Consider the following 20,848-nt stretch of genomic DNA (forward strand, 5'->3'; position numbering starts at 1 on the left):
ACTCTTCCCATCCTGCTTACAATTTTTTGGGACGGTTGCCTTCTGGCAGAAGATACAGAACAATTAAAACTCGGATCACACATTTTCTGAATAGTTTTTATCCTAGAGCTGAAATTGCACTCAATAATGAACTAAAGGGCCACCATCAGTGAACTGTTGGACAGTATTACTTGGTCTGTTGGGTGGATGTTTGGGTGGTTTTAGGGGTGGGTGGGAGTGTGTTTGGGATTATGTGTGTGGGACCTGGTCTTTGGGTGTCATGTAAATTTCGTTGTATGTGTACACTGTGTATACACATACAATGACAATAAAATTTATTATTATTATATGTTTCAGCCTTCAGTCCCCTATCATCTTTGTTGCTCTTCTCTGTACTCTTTCTAGAGTCTCAACATCTTTTTTACATCGTAGTGACCAAAACTGGATGCAGTATTCCAAGTGTGGCCTTACCAAAGCATTGCAAAGTGGTATTAACACTTCACGTGATCTTGATTCTATCCCTCTGTTAATGCAGCCTAGCACTGTGTTGGCTTTTTTGGCAGCTGCAGCACACTGCTGGCTCATATATGTTCACTCTTCCCCATATTTCCTGCAACTTTAATCCTTCTATCATTTCTTCTCTGTTGGTAAGCATTAGGTTCAATATAGTTGTCCTCTAGTTTCCTTCTCTATCTTTTGGATGACAAAGTTGTCAGCTAGGTTAGTCAGAAACCTGTTCAATCTCATTGACTTTTCAGAAACTTGTAAACTTTGTCTGGCAGATTACTACAATATTCACAAAGGGCTTTTGCCTTTGTTTTCAGGCAAATAAAGAACATGAGTTCATTGATTCTCTTCCTGGTAGTATGTGTGTATATGTATGTATGTATGTATGTATGTATGTATGTATGTATGTATGATGTATGTATTTATTTGAAAACAGAATTGATTAAATTCTTATTATAGATCCCCTGCTACTATGTGAAAGTATTCAACAACCTAAGAAAATACTAATTATCATTTTATTTATTATAAACATATTTAAAAAGTCTCTAGTATATTTGTCTGTTCAATCATATTCAATTATTTTTCTATTCAAGAATAAAGAAATGTTTTGATTAACCAGTTTTTGTGGTCAAACATGTAGCTACACAGGATTTAATGTCTATAGAGATGTTCAATCATCCAGATTATTGTGGTCCCAAAGGTGCTTTTTCCAAAAGGCAATTGGAAAATCCTTCCATTCTCCTTTGGTCAGTTATAACCGAAGAAGTTTCTTTGATGAGAAGTGAAACATTTTTAAAGAAAAAAACCCAAGAAAATACAGTTGCCTTTTGGAAAAAGCACATTTGAGACTTTTGATGGTTATTTTTTTTATTTGTACAATCCCATATGCTTGTCCAAGGACCAGAAAATATTAATAATAACCTAATAATTACATTATTAATATAATTAATAATAGGGATATAATTCAAATAGGAGTCCTTAGTGCTCAAAGAGCTAATTGCAAACATTTTATTACCTTATTCGTGTGTTAAAGCACAGATGCAAAAATGACTGTTTTCTTTCAATCTTACATCTTTAGTGCCATTGGCTTGTCATTTGACACAGAATTTTGAAAATATAATTCATTGTTATTCTCTTATATTTAGTAAAAATATTTCACCACAGAAAATGTTCAACATTCAAAGTCATAATAAAAATTGAAATAGGAAGGAGGACATGCTAGGACAATTTAGAGATGCTGAATTATTTCTTTATTAAGAAAATTTATATAGCCACCCAACTCAGGGCAGCTTACAAAAATAAAACTCCAATACAAAAGCCAATAGCCACCTCCAAGACAAAAAACAAGTATTTGTTGTGCTCTGTATCACCATGAGGTCCATTAGCAAAACTCCAGACTTTTTATAAGAGTATTTAAAAATGAGGATCAGTGTTATTTATGCAGGGATGATGTTTAAGAGAGGAGAATCATAGTATTCTGTGTCCTTCTATTCTGGTAGTACAGATAGATAAGACTGAGAAAAGACAGGCCATATTGGGTTTTAAAGATGACAGCCGGCACTTTGAATTGGACCCACAAGCAAATCAGCAGCTAATACAGCTCCCACAAGACAAATAACAGATTTGCAAATCTATGCTTGCACAGAACCATTTAGTCTGCTGCATTTTGAACCAATTCTGGATACTTTTCAAGGGCCGACTATATATAGCACATTGCAATAGTTAAGATGGTAGGTGACTGGGGCATGGGTGACTGTGAACAGGGAATGTTGGTCCAGGAAAAGGTATAACTGACATACAGCCCACAGTTGCACAAAAGCTCTCTTGGCCATGATTGCTACACCACCCAAGATGGCAGTGCATCTCCATCTAAGATGGCAATTCTCCCTGGAACAAAGAATTTCTAATCCAAAGTTATTCTGTTTTTCCAGGGTTCAGTTTCGGTTCATTACTTCACATCTAGCCCTTAATAGCCTCCAGGCACTAGGAGAGGGAGACAATGCAAATAATATGACTTCAGGTGAAATATTTACAGTTTCAAGACTTCTTAAATATAATTCTGACAGCAGAGTTCTTTTCTCTTGTTTGCTGGGCAATAGCATACTTTAGATTTAAAAGTTTTCATGAATATCTTTATGACATGGATAAAAATATAATTCACCCTGTTAGGCTAGCACTTCCACTCTTTTCAATCCAAGTCTTTAGTTCAGAAACAGACATATTTATTTTTATAAATGCAAGTGGAAATATGAATTAAGCCTATGTCTTTTCAAAGCTTAAACTGAAAATCATCAATATTCAGATAAATTGCTAATCAATTCATTACTGCATAGCATTTAGCACACACTGATAAGATTTCCTTTTGTAGCAATGCAACCCTAAATTATGGAAAACATCTTCTGTATGTACCAACTATATCTGAACTGAATAAAATCTGGATGATCATTGGATGACAGTAAAGTTATTTTATTTATCTTTGCTGTCATCCAGATTTTTTTACGGCCTTAAAGGACCAATTCCTGATCTGGTATAAGATATGGAAAACAAGACTGTTAATAGTTCCTAATCATGATGGCTTAATAAACTAGACTAGATAAATGTTGGGCTGTTCTCCAGTTTTAAAAATTCTGGGATTAAAGTTAAAGATCTTTGGTGTGTAACAGAATGTTGTTGTATATTTATTAGTGATCTAACATCAAAATGTAACTAAGTTTGACTTTCTGTAGCTTTAAAAATGTATAAATAGACAAAGTATATGAAGCATTCATCTGAATCGCTTGGCAATGAATCCAAACATTTAAAAGTAAATTAAATTAATGTTTGTTTGGTTATGAAACTGAAGATGAAAAACTAACCAGTATTTTTAAAAGCCTTTCTTATTACTTTCTTATTTGCTTTTTTTCTTTTCTTTTTTAAAGCACATAATGCTAAGGATTGTCTTTTGGGTATAGTATCCCAGATGGTAATGCTACTGTGAAATATACCACTTCATTGGATCTACAATTCAAGCAAAGAAGAATTAATCTGTTAATTATGTCATGTTATATCACCATGAAATTCACCTGCAATACAGTCTGAGAACTGTTTAAATAATTCTGCAGGCTGTAAATACCATGTGTCTGTGGGATGTTCTCCTGGGATTAATCCCAAAGGCTAGCCAAACCTATCTCCCCTTATATCGTGACCTACGTAGGAAGTCACACAAGACTTGAAGGAATTTAATTAGCTAAATGTTGCCTTTGGGTTAATAATATAAATATCCTTTTCTCCCTTCCTGATCCATATAAATATAACTCTTCAAAACTGCTGTTCCATATGGCAATTAGAAATATTTTCTACATTTCTTCTAAACTATTCTGCTTTTGAACACACTACGAGGGAGCCTTTATACCAGCATTTGGGTAGGATCCAGAATAAGTTGGCTGAGTTTAAATCCCATTGAAATCAATTTGAAAAGTAAGTCATGACTTAAATAAGGCCCCACTGGGACTCTAATGCAAATACTTTGTCTGGATCTCATTCACCATCATTACTTTATTATCACAATCATTATTACTAACAGTAGCATTTCTAAACTATTTATGGATCAAGGATATACCAAACCTTACAATGTCATATTTCCTGAAAGAAAATATCTTAGGGTTCCTCAAATCTTTTCCTCCTGAGTTTTTCTGGGACTACATTTCTGGAAAAAGGACCATTAGCAATGTGGATTTGAAACTCAAATACTTTTATTTCTCAATACATCTGTGTGTGAGATTGGCGAAGGCTAGTTTAGATTAGAGAAATAAGGAATATTTTTTCCCAAGATCATTCAGATAAAATATATATAGTTAATAGAAATGGCTGTAAAAGAATAGAAAAGAAAACTAGCTCTTTTAGAATGCATTTGAAATCCAAAATCATAATGTAGGGCACAATTTTCAGGGGAAAAATGGCACATAAACAGCAGGCAAATTACTTTCAGAAGGCTTCTTTACCTAGATCCTAAAGACTTTTGATTATTTTTCTCTCAAATATTTCTGGATGGGAAAATTTTCAGAGAAAAAAATTGAGGGAAATTTTAAGAGATAGGAATACAATGCATAAAAGTTTTTAATCAGGAACCCTTTTAATTTCAGCTCTCATAATGTATCATACCTGTTTAGTACTTATTATTTTTAATAGCTTCCTTATGTGTATCATGGGCAGGAAAATAAAACAAAAATCAATCATTTACCACCTTCTTCTTCTTCTTCTTCTTTTTCTTCTTCTTCTTCTTCTTCTTCATCATCATCATCATCATCATCATCATCATCATCTGGTAGTTTTAGGTACTACATTTCGCATAAAAAAACCAGATAAAGAAAACTGGCATTTCAGCCCCTAAAAGGAAGTACAATGATATTCTAACTAAATATTACAGACACTGATTCAGGTAGCCACCCTTTGCTTGTCTTGGTGAAAACTATGCCAGTTCAGCCTTAGATGACACTTAAATGGAACACTATCAGGAATTCCTAAGCAGAGATGTACATGGAAGAAAAAAAAAACCAGAAAAGCAGTTATGCCTGCATAATATAGCTCTGCTCCTTATATGTATGTCATAGATGTGATGTGCATACAAAATGAGAAGGACATTGATCACATGATTGCCAAAGAAATCTTCCAAAAGAAGGTCATGGTGATGTATCCTGTGTTGTTGCCATCCTTCTCCCATAGTAGTAGGCAACATGCTTAGGTAGTCAAGTGGACTCGAGCTTGACTCAAGGAAGACTTTACCTTTAATATATATTACTTTGGAAGCCAAATTTTTCTTGCTTGCTTGTTTTGGTTATCTATTGCTTTCAATTTAAAAGAAAGAAATACATTGTGTGATAAACTCTGAAAATGTTTGAAACAATAAAACAACTTGTAATAAACAAGCACAGGTTAGAAAAACCCACAAAAAGAAAAAGTGTGTGAGAATAAATCAAGTGTGTGAGACGGATAATGTCTGTTATCTATGTTGGTTCCACTTACATAGGTCACAACAATTATAACTAATTCCTCACCAAAGTTAAATGCTGTAAGATGGATAGCAACATTTCCTCAATAATCCAAGGACCTGGTAAGCTCTATGGAAGCACTCTGTCATATTGACAGGATATAAATATAAAATGCTAAAGATCCATTCAGTGAATATCTGCAACAAGGTGCCTTTCCAGCCAGTTGTCTCCTCCAGCTTTCTGAAAAACAGAACAGAAAGGATGCTTTAGCCAAATGTCCCATCAGTCCCAGTTGCCTGAGAATCTCAGCACAGCTATTGATCCTGGACTGTTTAATGCTGCTGCAGTCACCAGCCTTCTCTGGGAATAAAGACTTCTGGGCTCCCTGTCCCAGATATCAGCTAGAGGCCCAGCCCAAGCTGCAGCTCTAATAATAATAGTAGTAAAGTTGGAAGGGACCTTGGAGATCATCTAGTCCAACCACCTGCTCGGGCAGGAAACCCTACACCATTTCGGACAAATGGCTGTCCAGTCTCTTCTTAAAAACTTCCAGTGTTGGAGCATTTACTGCTTCTGGAGGCAAGCTGTTCCACTGATTAATTGTTCTCACTGTCAGGAAGTTTCTCCTTAGTTCTAGGTTGCTTCTCTCCTTGATTAGTTTCCACCCGTTGCTTCTTGTCCTGCCTTCAGGTGCTTTGGAAAATAGCTTAATTCCCTCTTCTTTATGGCAGCCCATGAGATATTGGAATACTGCTATCATGTCCCCCCTTGTCCTTCTCTTCGTTAAACTAGACATACCCAATTCTCGCAACCGTTCCTTATATGTTTTAGCCTCCAGTCCCCTAATCATCTTTGTTGCTCTTCTCTGTACTCTTTCTAGAGTCTCAACATCTTTTTTACATCATGGTGACCAAAACTGGATGCAGTATTCCAAGTGTCTGCTCCCATGTGTTTCGCCATTTAAAGACTTATGAATGAGATGGGAAGTGGAGTGTGCTCTGAAAGCCAACTGTATTTTTAGTTCCTTTGTAGATGACAAGATGAAGGTGATTGCAGATTTTTGGCAAACAGATTCGTAGCTTTGAAATTTGTGACATTTCTATTTCTGTACCATGTTGGATTACTATGACTTACTTATTCTGACTTAGCCTTTTAAAGGGAATGATGCTGGGGTTCTTACTAGATATGCTGATTGGATGCATATTGAATTTGTATCTAATACTGTTATCTGCCAAATGCAGATAATAGCCATTTGGCTGTCTTGCTAGAGTCTGTCATACTTCAGAACTGCAGATGCTGCTTGATTCCACTCCAAACGGAATTTGGTGATGAATGTGTTGTTCCTCTGTGTATTCAGTGTAAAATCTGCTGCACTGGTGATGCTTCTAATGGAAATACATTTTTCATTAGTTCCTTACTTTCTTATATTCATGACAGAATAAGACCAGTCTGAAAATAAGCTGTAACATAAAATAATTTCTTTCTGAAGCAATTTTCTAAATAGAAAGGAAATTAGTTTTACTCCACCACTATTAAGTTTACACATCAATGTGATGATGGGGTATCTAGCCCAAAACAGATCCATACTACTGTTTTTCAGTGCTCTCTTCTAACTATGGGGCTTGAAAAAAGTCATACTGTCTTAAATCATTCTTTTCACCTCAGCATCACTGTGCTGCACTCCCAACATGTCTTTGCACCGTATACAATTTTAATGCCCACTATTTTAAGGTCAGTAGTTCCTTTGGCTGAAATTTGAGTCCTCGAAATGTCTCACACACACACACACTCTAAATGTCTTGTTCAATGCAGGACACAGTGCTCTGATTATATTTTTTTTCCCTTTCCCTTCATACCGTTGACTGAACCTTTATTCCTTGAAACTTTGGGCTGACTGTTCAACCTTTTGACGACTAAGTAGCAGCAGAGAGTAGTATATCTTTTGCCTCCATCTAGATCACGGGTGTCAAACTCACGACGTCACGTGTGATGTGTTGCGACGCATCGTGACTTTTTTCCCATTGCTGGCAAAAGGGGTGGGTATGGTTTTGGTGTGACGCATCTGGCCCATGGGCTGGCAGTTTGTCACCCCTGATCTAGATCATTGTTTCTCAGACTTGGTGATTTCAATATTTATGGATTTCAATTTTTGTTTGGAGTTCAATTCCAACTTTGCCTGGGGTTGAAATCCGCTCATCTTAAATTTGCCAGGTTTGAGAAACACTGGTCTAGAAGTAGCTGGAATTGAACAGCTTTTGGGAAATGAAAAATTGGAATGGAGAAAGGTAATGTGTGGAAGCTGTAAACAACCCTAATATTATTTAGGAAAGGAAAATAAGAGTCAGAGCTTCTGGGAACATCAATCACTGGGAAGGAATATCACAGAAAAACAAGTGATGAGTCCTTTCCAGTTACATGCCTTAAGCCAGGGATGGGCTAACTGGTTTTGGACCAGTCAGCCAACACCTTTCAAAAATGAGTCTGGGGCATAATTCCTATAAAAGCTGAGATTCTGGTCATAATCAAAACAGGACTGAAGTATAGGTCAATGACTAGATAGAAGAGATATGTCTAAAATAATCTGCCAGAATCAACTGAAGCCATAAGGTCATTGACCAAACACATGTCATTTCAGGCTTTTCTATGGACATAGTATACCCTACATTGTCCCATAATGTCCCCCTTTTCAGATAGTTCAGAGAGAAAACACAACCAGATAAACTAATTCTAGTTTACAGTAAAGCTACATTATAGCAGAATATTTCAAGTCTGAAAGTATAATTCTCCTGCCATCATCTTTACAGTATGAGAAACTAAGTAGAGTCTCTCCAGAGCTTCTTGCTCTTCCCATCATGCTCTTTTTTATCCGATCATTTCCTAGGGAACATGTCTTCTCCCAGTCTTCCAAGGTCATTCCCACACCATTATACACACAGCATATTGAGGAGGATTAAGAAGGTAACCAACACTTACAAAAGAAAGAAAACAAATCATGCACCTCAGTTGGATATGGACAGCGAGACACAGGTGGTATCCAGACATGCTTTCTGAAAATGGTTTGTGGGCTGTCCTCACACGGGGTAAAGAAGCTGGGTTGATTTATCTGAAAAATGAAAATTTTTCTAAAGTTAGCCCATGTGATATGCAGATGATGTAGTAGTTTTTTAATTGTAAAGCAATGAAAGCTTTAACCCACTTCTGCAGAAATCACTCACAACTGGTAAACTTATAAACCATCTATGTGCTTTGCAAAAAGAAATGAATGACTTCGGGAATTGAGGGGCAAAGCACCAAGCAGATGGCATATTGGCAAATTCCAAATATATAAATTTTATGCTCCACAGTCTACATGAAATTGATATGCCCATATTGCTCAGGTCTCACTGGATACCAAAATGAAGTCTTTGATCATCATTTTCTTCTGATGCTTTAGGGTCCAACATTTCTACAATTAAATGAGGTCAGGCCATTGACACAATTTCACTCATGAGGTCCTGCTAAACCCATGCATTCAGTTTTGCTAAATTGCACATAATAGAAACCAAATTTCTAAAAAAGTTGTTTCAGATTATTTGGTGAATTCTTAATTCAACACTGCATAGAAGCAACATCTGAGCATGGATAAAACACTTCAATTACTAAAAATAGCTAAATTTCCTCCTGCATGGTTTGCTTTTTCTAACTCTGACTAACCAATATCAGTCATAGATTTTTTTAATATATATTTATTAGGTTTTTCTACTTTCTTTTAGTTTCCCAGAGTCCCAACATTTATTTATTTATTTATTTATTTCCCTCCCTCCCTCCTCCCTCCTTCCCTTTTACAAGCTGGTGGCAGACCAAATATTTAGTTTTTATGATATAGGTAGTCTTTAACTTACAACATTTAGTCCATTTAGCGACAATTTGAATTTACATTGGCATTGAAACAGAGACTTATGACTGTTTTTCACACTTACAACTATTGCAGCATCCATATCTGTGGTGGGATTCAACCAGTTCGCACCGGTTTGGTAGAACTGGTAGCTAATTTTTTGTTGACTTCAGCAAACCGGCTGATGCCTTAGCCTTTTTTTGCAAGGCTCAACATGGACTGCTGCAGGTGCGTGGATGACACTTCTGGAAGTCCACTCTGAGCCAGGGAGGCCTCCCAGGCCCAGAATGGACTTCTGGAAGTGTCTCCCACGCACTTCCAGTGAGCTGTTCTGGGCCTGTGAGGCCTCCCCAGCTCAGAACGACTTCCAGAAGTGGCATCCACACAGAGAACTGGTTGTTCAGGTATTTGAATCCTACCACTGATCCATATGGTTATATGATCAAAATTCAGACACTTGGCAATTGGCTCATATTTAGGACAGTTGAAGTGTCCCGAAGTCATGTGATCACCTTTTGTAACATTTTGATAAGCAAAGTTTATGGGAAAGCCAGATTCACTTAGCAACTGTGTTGCAAACTTAACTACTGAAATGATTCACTTAACAGCTGTTGGAAGAAAGATCATAAAATCAGGCAAAACTCACTTAGCAACTGTCTTACTTAGCAACAGAAATTTTGGGCTCAATTGTAGTCATAAGTCCAGGACCACCTGTATTTCTCTTTTATTCTAAATTAGTAATGAAAGAATTTCTAGAACAACTTCTTTCTAACCCTTTGGAGAAGCTCTGCTGGGCATAGTATAACAAGGCAATTCATTTAATTTTAAACTGTTTAATTTAATTGATAGTATTTAGTCACCAGCTGACCTCAGACTGAGAAATCAGGCAGCATACAATAAAAGAAAGCAAAATAAAAATACAATAATGAAAATAATAAAAATACAATAATTATGAAAGAAAAAAAATGAAATAAAGAGCAAAAAAAATAATGAATATGGCTAAGCATACCTGCACACAATTTGGCACTGGCCCCACCTGCTATACTCCAAGGCCAGGGAAAATAGCCAGCTCTTTAAGGCTTTCTGGAATGCTAGCAGGTCCAAGGCACACAAATACTAAGGGAATCTCATTCCAGAAGGCAGGGGTCATGATAGAAAATCATACTTATTGATTCTCAAATTCCACAACATTTCTGGCTTTGCGAACCAGTAGGGTGGTGGTAGAGGGGATGGTTCTGCGTAATTGGCAGGCAAGTGCATGTGTGCAGCTATGTTTGTGTGAGTGGACAGCAGGTGCACCTGCCGCTAATGCAAATGGAGTTTGCACACACACACTCGCCTGCTGCTTGTGCAAGTGGGGATGCACGCTCACGCACCACTTCCGCAGTCCCGTTCTGACCGTTCAAGACCTGGTAATGGGCTATGACCCAAGGATTGGGGACCCCTGCAATAGATGTCATTGTTTAATTGAAACTATCTAGAAACATCAACCTGTTGGACTGAACCATCCAGTTGGCACAATGGTTAGAATGTAGTATTGCAGAGAACATTGTCCATTGCCTGGAGTTTGATCCTGATGGGCTCGAAGTTAATTCAGCCTTCCTTCCTTCCAAACTCAGTAAAGTGAAAACTCAGAATGTTGGGAGTAATATGCGGACAGTGTAAAACCACACAGAGAATGCTGTAAAGTACTAGGAGTGCTGTAAAGTACCAGGGGCTGCCACAAAGAAGAGGGAGTCAAGCTATTTTCCAAGGCATCTGAAACCAGGACAAGAAGCAACGGGTGGAAACTAAGCAAGGAGAGAAGCAACCTAGAACTAAGGAGAAACTTCCTGACAGTTAGAACAATTAACCAGTGAAACAACCTGCCTCCAGAAGCAGTGAATGCTCCAACACTGGAAGTTTTTAAGAAGAGACTGGACAGCCATTTGTCCAAAATGGTGTAGGGTTTCCTAGGGGGTTGGACTAGATGGCCTCCAAGGTCCCTTCCAACTTTACTACTACTACTACTACTACTACTACTACTACTACTACTACTACTACTATTATTATTACTATGAGGTGGTCTTTAAGTCTAAGTGCTATTGCTATTGGTATTGATACTGGTATTGATACTGCAGGAGATAGGCAGTCTCTCAAGAAACTAGGCCCTAGGCCATGTAAGACTTTATAGATCATAATTCACTTCTTGAATCACTAGAAGCATATTAATAACCAGAGCAGGAATGAAATAATAACAATAACAACAACAACAAGGTTGGAAGGGACCTTGGAGGTCATCTAGTCCAACCCCCTGCTCAGGCAGGAAACCCTATACCATTTCAGACAAATGGCTGTCCAGTCTTTTCTTAAAAACTTCCAGTATTGGAGCATTCACAGCTTCCAGAGGCAAGTTGTTCCACTGATTAATTGTTATAACTGTCAGGAAATTTCTTCTTAGTTATAGGTTGCTTCTCTCTTTGGTTAGTTTCCATCCGTTGCTTCTTGTCCTGCCTTCAGGTGCTTTGGAAAATAGCTTGACTCCCTCTTCTTTGTGGCAACCCCTGAGATATTGGAACACTGCTATCATGCCCCCCCCCCTTGTCCTTCTCTTCATTAAACTAGACATACCCAATTCCAGGAATCGTTCCTTATATGTTTTAGCCTCCAGTCCCCTAATCATCTTTGTTTCTCTTCTCTGTACTCTTTCTAGAGTCTCAACATCTTTTTTAAATCGTGGTGACCAAAACTGGATGCAGTATTCCAAGTGTGGCCTTGCCAAGGCATTGTAAAGTGGTATTAACACTTCACGTGATTTTGATTATATAGTGAAGTACAATATAATAAATACTTTTGGTGGTAAGTGAATCAAACTATTCCAAGTCCATTTCAGTTTTTCACAAGTTCCTTCAATCCTGTTATATATTTTTTAAAATGCATGAAAAATTGTATTTAATGTTCTATTTAAATCATGATTTTAACCATTCTCCCTAAATATGCAATTTTAATGCATTTTTCTAAGATTACACTTTGATATATTTGTTGAATTACACTTTGATATATTTGAGGTATGCAGGGTTGAGAGTGTTTCAAATATGTGTAAAGTCCAAAATTAGTCTAAAAAATATGAAACTAGGTTGGTTCAGTGAAATCCTGGAATATTCCTATGCGCCTGATAGGTAAATCTTAGTGCTCTAGCCACACTGTCAATTTCATGTAAGGAAAGGGAGATAACATAACAATTAAGAAAAGCTATGTCTGTGTTAGCATCTTTCATTTTGTTTGTATCATTATATTTTATTAGGAAGAGCTAAGAAAATCAAATGGTGTTTTAGCTCCCTATTTTAAATTAACATGTTTTATAGTGATCAAAGCTTGCATTACGATTAACTGTGTGGGACTTCAGCTCACGTGTAAAGTTTTCTTTAGGAAGTGATAAATATTTACAGTATATAATGAAATTTTATATCAGGAATTTGATGGCATTTACTGTGTTTTAATAAAAACAGATCTGAAAACATTAGCTTTATTAAAGAAAATTCTGACATATTGTTAAAAATATTGCCATTTTCATATTTGAGACCTGATAGACATAGGCAGCTTTTCAGTTAACAACATTATTATGGAAATTAGTCCCAATATAATGGAAATAGTACAAAAAATACAATCCCTAATACATCTTCATGCAATCTTGTATTCACCTATAAATTACCTTCTTTTCAATGGTGATTACAATTCTTGGCTTAGTTGCTTTTTAATCACCAGAATTCTCTTTTCTTTCCCTTCTACTTCTTTCTATATTTCCAAGAACAAGAAAAAAAAGTTCAGTTCAAAGGACAGATTACCATACATCCAGAATTGTTACCCTCAGATTTCTACACACATTTTTCATATGATATAGATCAGACAGGTCAAACACAAGGCCCGTGGGCTGGATGTGGCCCACAAAGTGGTTTCATGTGGCCCGCGAAGCCATTCTGGAAACAGTGAGGGAATGGCCCCTGCTGCCTTGGCCCTGGCCCAGGCCGGCCGGAAGCCAATGTACAATTTTGTGGTGGCCATCTATGTAGAAAGGCATTCAGTCTTAGCTCCACAAGGCCATCTGGAAGAGTGAGGAACCATTACCTGCCACGTCAGCCCCGCCCCCTCGGTGCATGCTGGGGAAGTGTCACTCTTTGTGAGGAATGAAGAAATGCACCATTGCTTGGAAGTAGCCAGCAAATGGCCCTCGCCTACTTCACATATCCAGCTTGATGGGCTCTGGGGGAGGGGTTTCAGCAGGCAGTGGGGTGCTCTCCTCACAGCACCAAGCGGCTGAGCAGGGCGGTGCAAATCCAAAAAGAAATGCGAGGCCGCCCAGCTCCCAGCCTGCCCAGTTTCAGCAGGCAGTGGGGCACTCTCCTCACAGCGCCAAGAGCTGAGCGGCGTGAATCTGATGAGAAGTGCAATGCTGCCTAGCCACAGTCTGCCCAGTTTCAGCAGGCAGAAAGGTTGGCGAGCTTCGCACCGCCCAGCTCAGCCTCTCGACGCTGTGAGGAGAGCGCCTCGCTGCCTGCTGAAACCACACCCATCCAATAGGCCACACCCACCCTGGCCACACACACCCGCCCCCCCGAGGGCAACGACAATGCTGATGCAGCCCTCAATGAAATTGAGTCTGACACTCCTGATATAGGTGGATATTTTTCACTCAATGTGAAATTTAATCCACCAGCACAGAAGCAAATGAATCACATGTATTCTGAAATATGTAAAGGTACTCCATGTTAAACTGTTGATTCTGTGCCCAATTTTATATATGCAGATGTATCTTCCATATGTTTTGGAGAATTCCACAAGTTAGAATATGAGTAATATGGTAATTGTCATGGATGATGGAAGTTGTGGTCAAAAATATTTGGAAAATATATAGGAATATAAGGAATATAATATATATAATATATAATATAGTAAAGCAGAGCAGCACATAGCATAACATAACACGACATGACAGCATAACATAACATAATATAGCATAACATAACATTTAATAAAATTAATGTAATATACTATAAGTAATATATTACAACACACCGCTGATTTCCTTGACAAACTGGTATATAGATTACCAAAAAATGACATGATCCCAAGCCTCTTAAATGAAGACAAAAGAAAACAAGTCTCAGATCCATAATATTGAGGTTCATATTTAAGGTACTCTTCAATAGATCACCTTTTCTTTATGACAACTTCCCTTTTTTAAAAAAAAAGAGAGAGAGAGAGAGAGAATCTATCTTGTCAGATTTTTTTTTAAAAAAGCTAATTAAATTATGACAAAGATCAAAAGAACTCTATTATAATAGTCAGGATGTCTTCTTAAGGTATGTGAATATTGGACTGATCAGTCAATAATTTGCAATATTGCAAATATTGCAATACTGCAATCTCTTATCTCAGGACTATATAGACACGGTCTAAGGCTATCTATGGCCTCCTATCTACAGCCCTCTATCTGCATCTCTTACAAATATGTTGCAGGGCTAATATGGAAGAACAGCTTTGGCTATGAAGATAAATGATTGAGGTAGTACAATGGCCTTAGAAGTAGGATCTGTTACTCATATATAAATCTAGATATTGAGATAGCTGGTGACAAGCAGGGTTGTCTCTTCAATGGTTGCTTTGCATTCATGGTATGTGGTTGGGGTCAGATAACTCAGAACTTATCTCTATAGATAGGTTCCTTTTGCTTCTTATTTAAAATAAAAAAATAAAAATCAGTGCAATGCTAATCATTATGAATATATAGTATTTCATTTAATCCTCATAATGAATTCCAAGCATGTTAAAGTACTTATGGACTCTGGTGCATATATTGTCCTCTTATAATTTCCATCATAGTATATTTCTGGACTTAAACCCCTTTGAATGCTGTTATATCAATTGAAATGAATTAAAGGGTATCCTGGAAGGAAAGATCTGTTCCCAATTGAGTGCCAATGGCAACATGGAATTCATGTAAATTTCAACAGGGATAGAATCAATTATCATTTTCAAGTGCAAAACACTGATGTTTCATTTTACTGTTGGATTTAGTTCATTTTATTTGAACATTTTAACATACAAAAGGATTATAATCAGGTGCTCTTCATAGAAGGTCCAGTAGGCTCCAGGCGTCTCTTTCTCTTCAGACTAAGATTTATATGCTTTGTAAAGCAACATCTTTCAGCATTCATGTAGAACCATTTATTTCAAAATAAAATAAAATAAATATTCTTCCTTTAATGAGAAAAGTTGAAGTAGGCCAGACATAGCTGATAACCTTCTTTAGGTACATGTATATAATATTGTAATATATAATATAATATTTCTTTGGATACGCAGTGTTGTGTAAGTATTTTCCTTGTCTCTTCCTAATGTGAGACTCCCTCACTTGGCATGAAGCCAGTTTTGTTCATTTTCTGCAGCTGGCATGAAAGTAAACTCATTTTTTTGCAGAACTGACCCCCATTATTTCATTTCGGCTAATTCTAAATGTGTTGATGAGCTATAATGCAAAGCAGCACAATTAATTGTATAAGGCATGTTCAGTTAGCATGGAGTTGGTGATTGGCAGGTAAGGAGGAGGAGGAAGAGTTAGTCAACTCTAATGATGAAGCAAACATTTGCTAGGAAATTAACAGACATAAAAGGAATGGAAAACTATAAATCTGTAGAAATGAATGGAAAACAGGATTCTCATTAGAGATCTATGAAAAGAAACCATTTGTTTTAGGCATATATCGAAGACAGCATGTGTGAAATACCAGCATGTACCATATAAATTCTAAATATATATATAACTGCCAATTGTCTGAAACAGTATTTTATGAAGTCATAGGCTACAAATGAATGACATCATGAAGTATCAAAATGACAAATAAAGGACTATATGAAGGTTCTTTCCGTTTCCAACGATTATCAGACATTTCTATATCAAAAGAAGGCTTGAATTATATTACCTGGTTGATAGTCATTTCCCTTTGCCTGGAAACTCCTGTGAGCTGTTCATCCCTACCCTCCCCCCCATAAAAGAAACATAGTCTTAATAAGTGACACTGGTAGAATGTCTTTATATGGCTGTATAGGCCTCTGTGTCCTCCATAGAAGGCCACACAGCCAAGTCTTAACCCCTTTCTGGGAGGCCAAAAGATGGAAGCTTTTTTCAGCAAGATGTTCCACAAAGCAGAGGCAGCTTTGTGGAGCATTAGTGATTAATCTTTCTTTAACAACCACTATTGAATTAAATATCTGGGAGATTAAAAAAAAATGTACACAGAGGTAACCTATCTGTGTAGGTTAGAACAGTGAATTATGGCTTCTTCCCTATCAACTGATTGCAAGTTAATATGTAAGTTGAGCTCCATATTGTGCACTTCATTTACAGTAATTGTACAACAGCTGTATAATAGGTATAGTTTAAGGTATGAGTGTTGCTCAGAGTGTAGCTTAAATGTCTACTGTGAGATGTGAATATGAATACGAATAATTCTGACTGCATAGTAATTGGTTGTATTACAGAACAGAATGGGAAGCTACATATGGATGAATGGATGAAGCCTGAATGGATTGTAGCACAGGAAACTAATGGCAAATTTTCTTTTTTTTTTTTTTACTTTAAATAAGTAGCTAGAAGAAACTGAAACAAGAAGTAAGAAAATACAAAACGTATAGCTATAGATTCATGTGCTAATGTATATAATTTTTTATGTCTCATTCATTACTGTTCTAAATGCATAGCCAAAAAGCTGTATATTAGATATGTTCAAATATAGAAGACATCAGAACACTAAGTTTTAGGTATTCCTTACATGAATAAAGCCTTTGAATAAATCCTGGAATCATTTAAAAAAAATTTTAAACTCAAACCACATGGAAAATAATAGTGATTGAAACAGCTGTAGAGATAATTAGGGCAGTTTTATTATTTACAGCTTGTAAATAAATAAATAAATGACCTTGAGTCAAGGGCTGGGTCTAAACAAGATAAGTTGTGCTAGGTCCCCATTGAATGTAATTTAATTTAAATCCTAATTAGCCAGGTTTACTTCATTGAAACTTTTTGTTAAGTAAAAATAAATTAGCCTGAAACCAACTTAACACAGTTATGCCAGATATTTATAGCTGAGACACAGCTATAACAAAAAAGGAAATAGATGGGAAGAAAAATAATACCAGCAAATGGATGTTATTCCTTTTTGCCAGAGTTGGAGCAGCATTTGTAGGAATTATGATGAAACTATGGAGGAGAAAATGGAAAATAAGCAAAAAAATTCACTACAGCATAATGGAGTGATTCCTCCCCCCCCCCGTTTGAAAACCTGCCTTCTTGTTCCTTTTCTCCAAATACCTTATTTTCCTTGTCCTTTCTCCTATCTCTCTTCTTCCCAGTTGTTTCATTCTTCTCACTACCTCTTAGAATTTAAACGAACATATACTCCAAACATTCCTGCATTTATTTTATTTTATATATGGATTTAGTGATGGAATATGGTGGAATAATTCGTTAACAGACACAGTTTCAAAATGAAACAGGATTTGCCCAGCAAATGAGAAATTAATTAGTGGTTGACACACCCACCCCATTTCTCTTGAACATCTAATTGAATAGGACTGACCAATTTGAGATAAAATAGGACTGTGTTATAAATTAATGGAATTTATTTGGAGTAATTTGAATGAGAAATTGTTTGCCTTTGATAAAATTAAAATTAACCCTACTATTTATAAATTATCACATGTCAATACAAATTACCATGTGCAAGTTCTTAATAACAAGTTTCTATAGGCCTATGACTTGAACCATCATCTGTTGGGCCTCCAACATTATTATCCTTAGAATAGGAGTAGATTTAGAGTAGAAGCCTTTTGAAGACTGTCCTTTGGCACCCCTTCATGTAGAAATGTCCTTTGCAGAGTAAGAAAACATGAGCATCCTCTTTTTTTTTGTTCAACCTTGGCTAATACAGAACAATCTGTGGCTAAAATGGATAAAAGAAAATTCTACCTAGTTTTTAATGCTGATTGTACAGTATATCAAGTGAGAAAAAACATACCAGGTCTCTAGATAGGTCATAGTCTGGGGAAAGGCACAAAGGAGAATCATTTGGGCGTTACATTATTATACAGCAATAGATCTAATATTAGAATATGAAACCCCATCAGAGTATGTACTCTTAGTTACTCATTGATTGTAGCCCTGTATCTTTTTTCCACTTTTTTCTCTGGAAGATGCTATTTTAATGATGTTAAGATCAGAAAGTTCCTTATCTTCATCACCTGACTTTCTTTCAAAGTAAGCCTGCTGGAATCCATCAACTAAAGGGAGATTAATAAATGTTAGTTTGTTGAGAATCATAGAAATCCAAAGATCTGCCTTCTGCATGAGATGAGAATTTCTGTTTGTTTTGCTATTATTAAAAAAATATACCTTCTAGGAATTGTTTCATCTCATCTGTTCATTGATATATGTTGGTTAGAATAAAAAAAACGTGGCTGTCTTTGCTTTAAAAAGCAGTTTTTAGTAGGCATGATGCAATTTCTTTCAAGCTTTCTGAACTTACGTTTATATTTATCCCTTTACGAAAGGATAGATCTCAGAGTAAGGCTAGGTAGTGTTGTGATGGTTATGATTTGGCCTGAAATGCTTCCATTTGTTATTTTGATTTTCAGTATGTCAGTGGAACATCAAAATGTCTTTGTCTTGTAGTTATTATCTCTTATTTTGTGAGAGATAAGTACTGTCTAAAATAATAAGGAGAATATGATACAAAACTATACCTATTTGTGAATTCTAAGGAATAAATGCAGCAATATCAATTACAATTATTCATGTTGTTCTTGAAAATGACAGTACATGAAAAGAAAGGGGGGTCACTTACTCTCTCTTGTTGTAAGGCTTTCTTTGTTTACCTAGTTTTCCAGTGATGACAAACTAGATGGTAAATTTGCATAGGATAACTAACATATACAAACCATTTTCACGTCTGCATATACACGTGAGTTGCAGTAATTACACGTGACACCAATTACTCTATTACTTTGTATTAAATTATAATGGAAAATTCCACTAGAGAATTGAAACCTAATTGCATCTTAATTTGCATAATTTTGCATATTAATTACATCTCAGATGAATAATAAATTTCAGCAGATTTTTAATTTATGCATAGACACAAAAACAAGTGGGGAAATAATTTAAATGGTGGGGGAGAGAAAGAAATAACAGCACCTATTACTTAGGGCATTTGACTAATTTTGCTTAGTTTAGCAAGACAAAACTTGGTGTGTTTAACACAGCATCTTTAGCCTGATTGCTGTTTATTTCACAATTCATCAGTCTTGGGAGATGCAGAGATTCATTTTCATTTACATCATTTTAGATCTAAATGTATTAAATATTTCAAATAAAATGCAGATTAACTAATACAGACAACTTGAGAAATATCAGCTGGACATGCACTTTATATAATTTCCAATACAGCCTCATAATAAGGACCTTTTTAATACTACAAAATTGAAAACTGATTCTATTAATAAATAGTTTTTTTGTTTAGAGGCAATTGCTTACAAAGTATAAATAATGGTAACTATTCATGTCAGTGAGATCATGGTAAGAAAATTGCTTTTTTACATATAAGAACTTGTGTAAATAATTGGCTGCATTAAATGATTGTCAACAGAAATGGCATGTGTTTGTAGACTCCATTATTTAAGTTATCACACTAGTCAAAATTACAGCTAATTCTTTCATCCATCCTTCTGAACATAACTCTAAATTCACTTACTAAATTCACTTTATTGAATCAACAAGATCTACACATCTAGCATTAAGAACATCTTTAGAACATGAGTAAAGCTTTATATGTTTCCATTTATTTATCACAATTCCCACACATATTCATTTCACATTCCAAAGAAACATATTGGTATACTTGCTGTGATAACAAATTGTGAAAAAAATTCCTACGTGTGAGTAGCTTTGCTTTGTAAAACAAAAAACCAAATCAAATGACAACAAAAATCCTTTCCGACAGTGGGAGCATCATGCTGTTAGAATTTCCTCCCAGGACCGGCTATCATAATTGTCAGCCTACTTATGTTTCTTCAATCAAGTCTCTGAAACGGAAGTCCCAGTTCTGCTGTTAATTCACCTAAACCCCTAATCTGGTATTATTTCCTTTTATACCTGCTGTCATAGTCAATCTGAAAATGACTGCACCAAGAATAAAGCTATTGATCATTTGCCAAGTGATACAAAAGAAGCAGACGTCAACACTGTAATAAATCAGGAAACTGCCAAGATCAATAAGCATAAAGCTCAAGCATTTTGCTGGGGAAGGGACCATCTATTCTGCAAAATACATACATCTTCAGACCTTTTTATAGTTTTCTTACTACGAGAGCTGGATAGAAAACAAAACAACACTCCAAATTCTTTCAAAGGCCATTCTATAGATCTTTTATCAGATTTGCCAGATAATTTCTTTAAAAAATAATTGTAACAGCCCAAAAATGGTAAACG

General features: G+C 36.1%; 1 long non-coding RNA gene across 1 annotated transcript; it reads right to left on the reverse strand.

Moving 5' to 3' along the window:
- Positions 1 to 5,524: 5,524 nt before the first annotated feature.
- LOC120310442 lies at positions 5,525 to 20,429 on the reverse strand. The gene is made up of 4 exons (XR_005557359.1): positions 20,294 to 20,429; positions 13,019 to 13,101; positions 8,427 to 8,556; positions 5,525 to 5,693 (listed from the first exon to the last, which is right to left on the reverse strand). It is a non-coding gene; the product is annotated as an uncharacterized LOC120310442 (long non-coding RNA).
- Positions 20,430 to 20,848: the final 419 nt, after the last annotated feature.

The sequence above is a fragment of the Crotalus tigris genome, unplaced genomic scaffold (assembly GCF_016545835.1).
Source record: "Crotalus tigris isolate CLP2741 ecotype Arizona unplaced genomic scaffold, ASM1654583v1 scf7180000018184.2832721, whole genome shotgun sequence".
Lineage (NCBI taxonomy): Eukaryota > Metazoa > Chordata > Lepidosauria > Squamata > Viperidae > Crotalus > Crotalus tigris.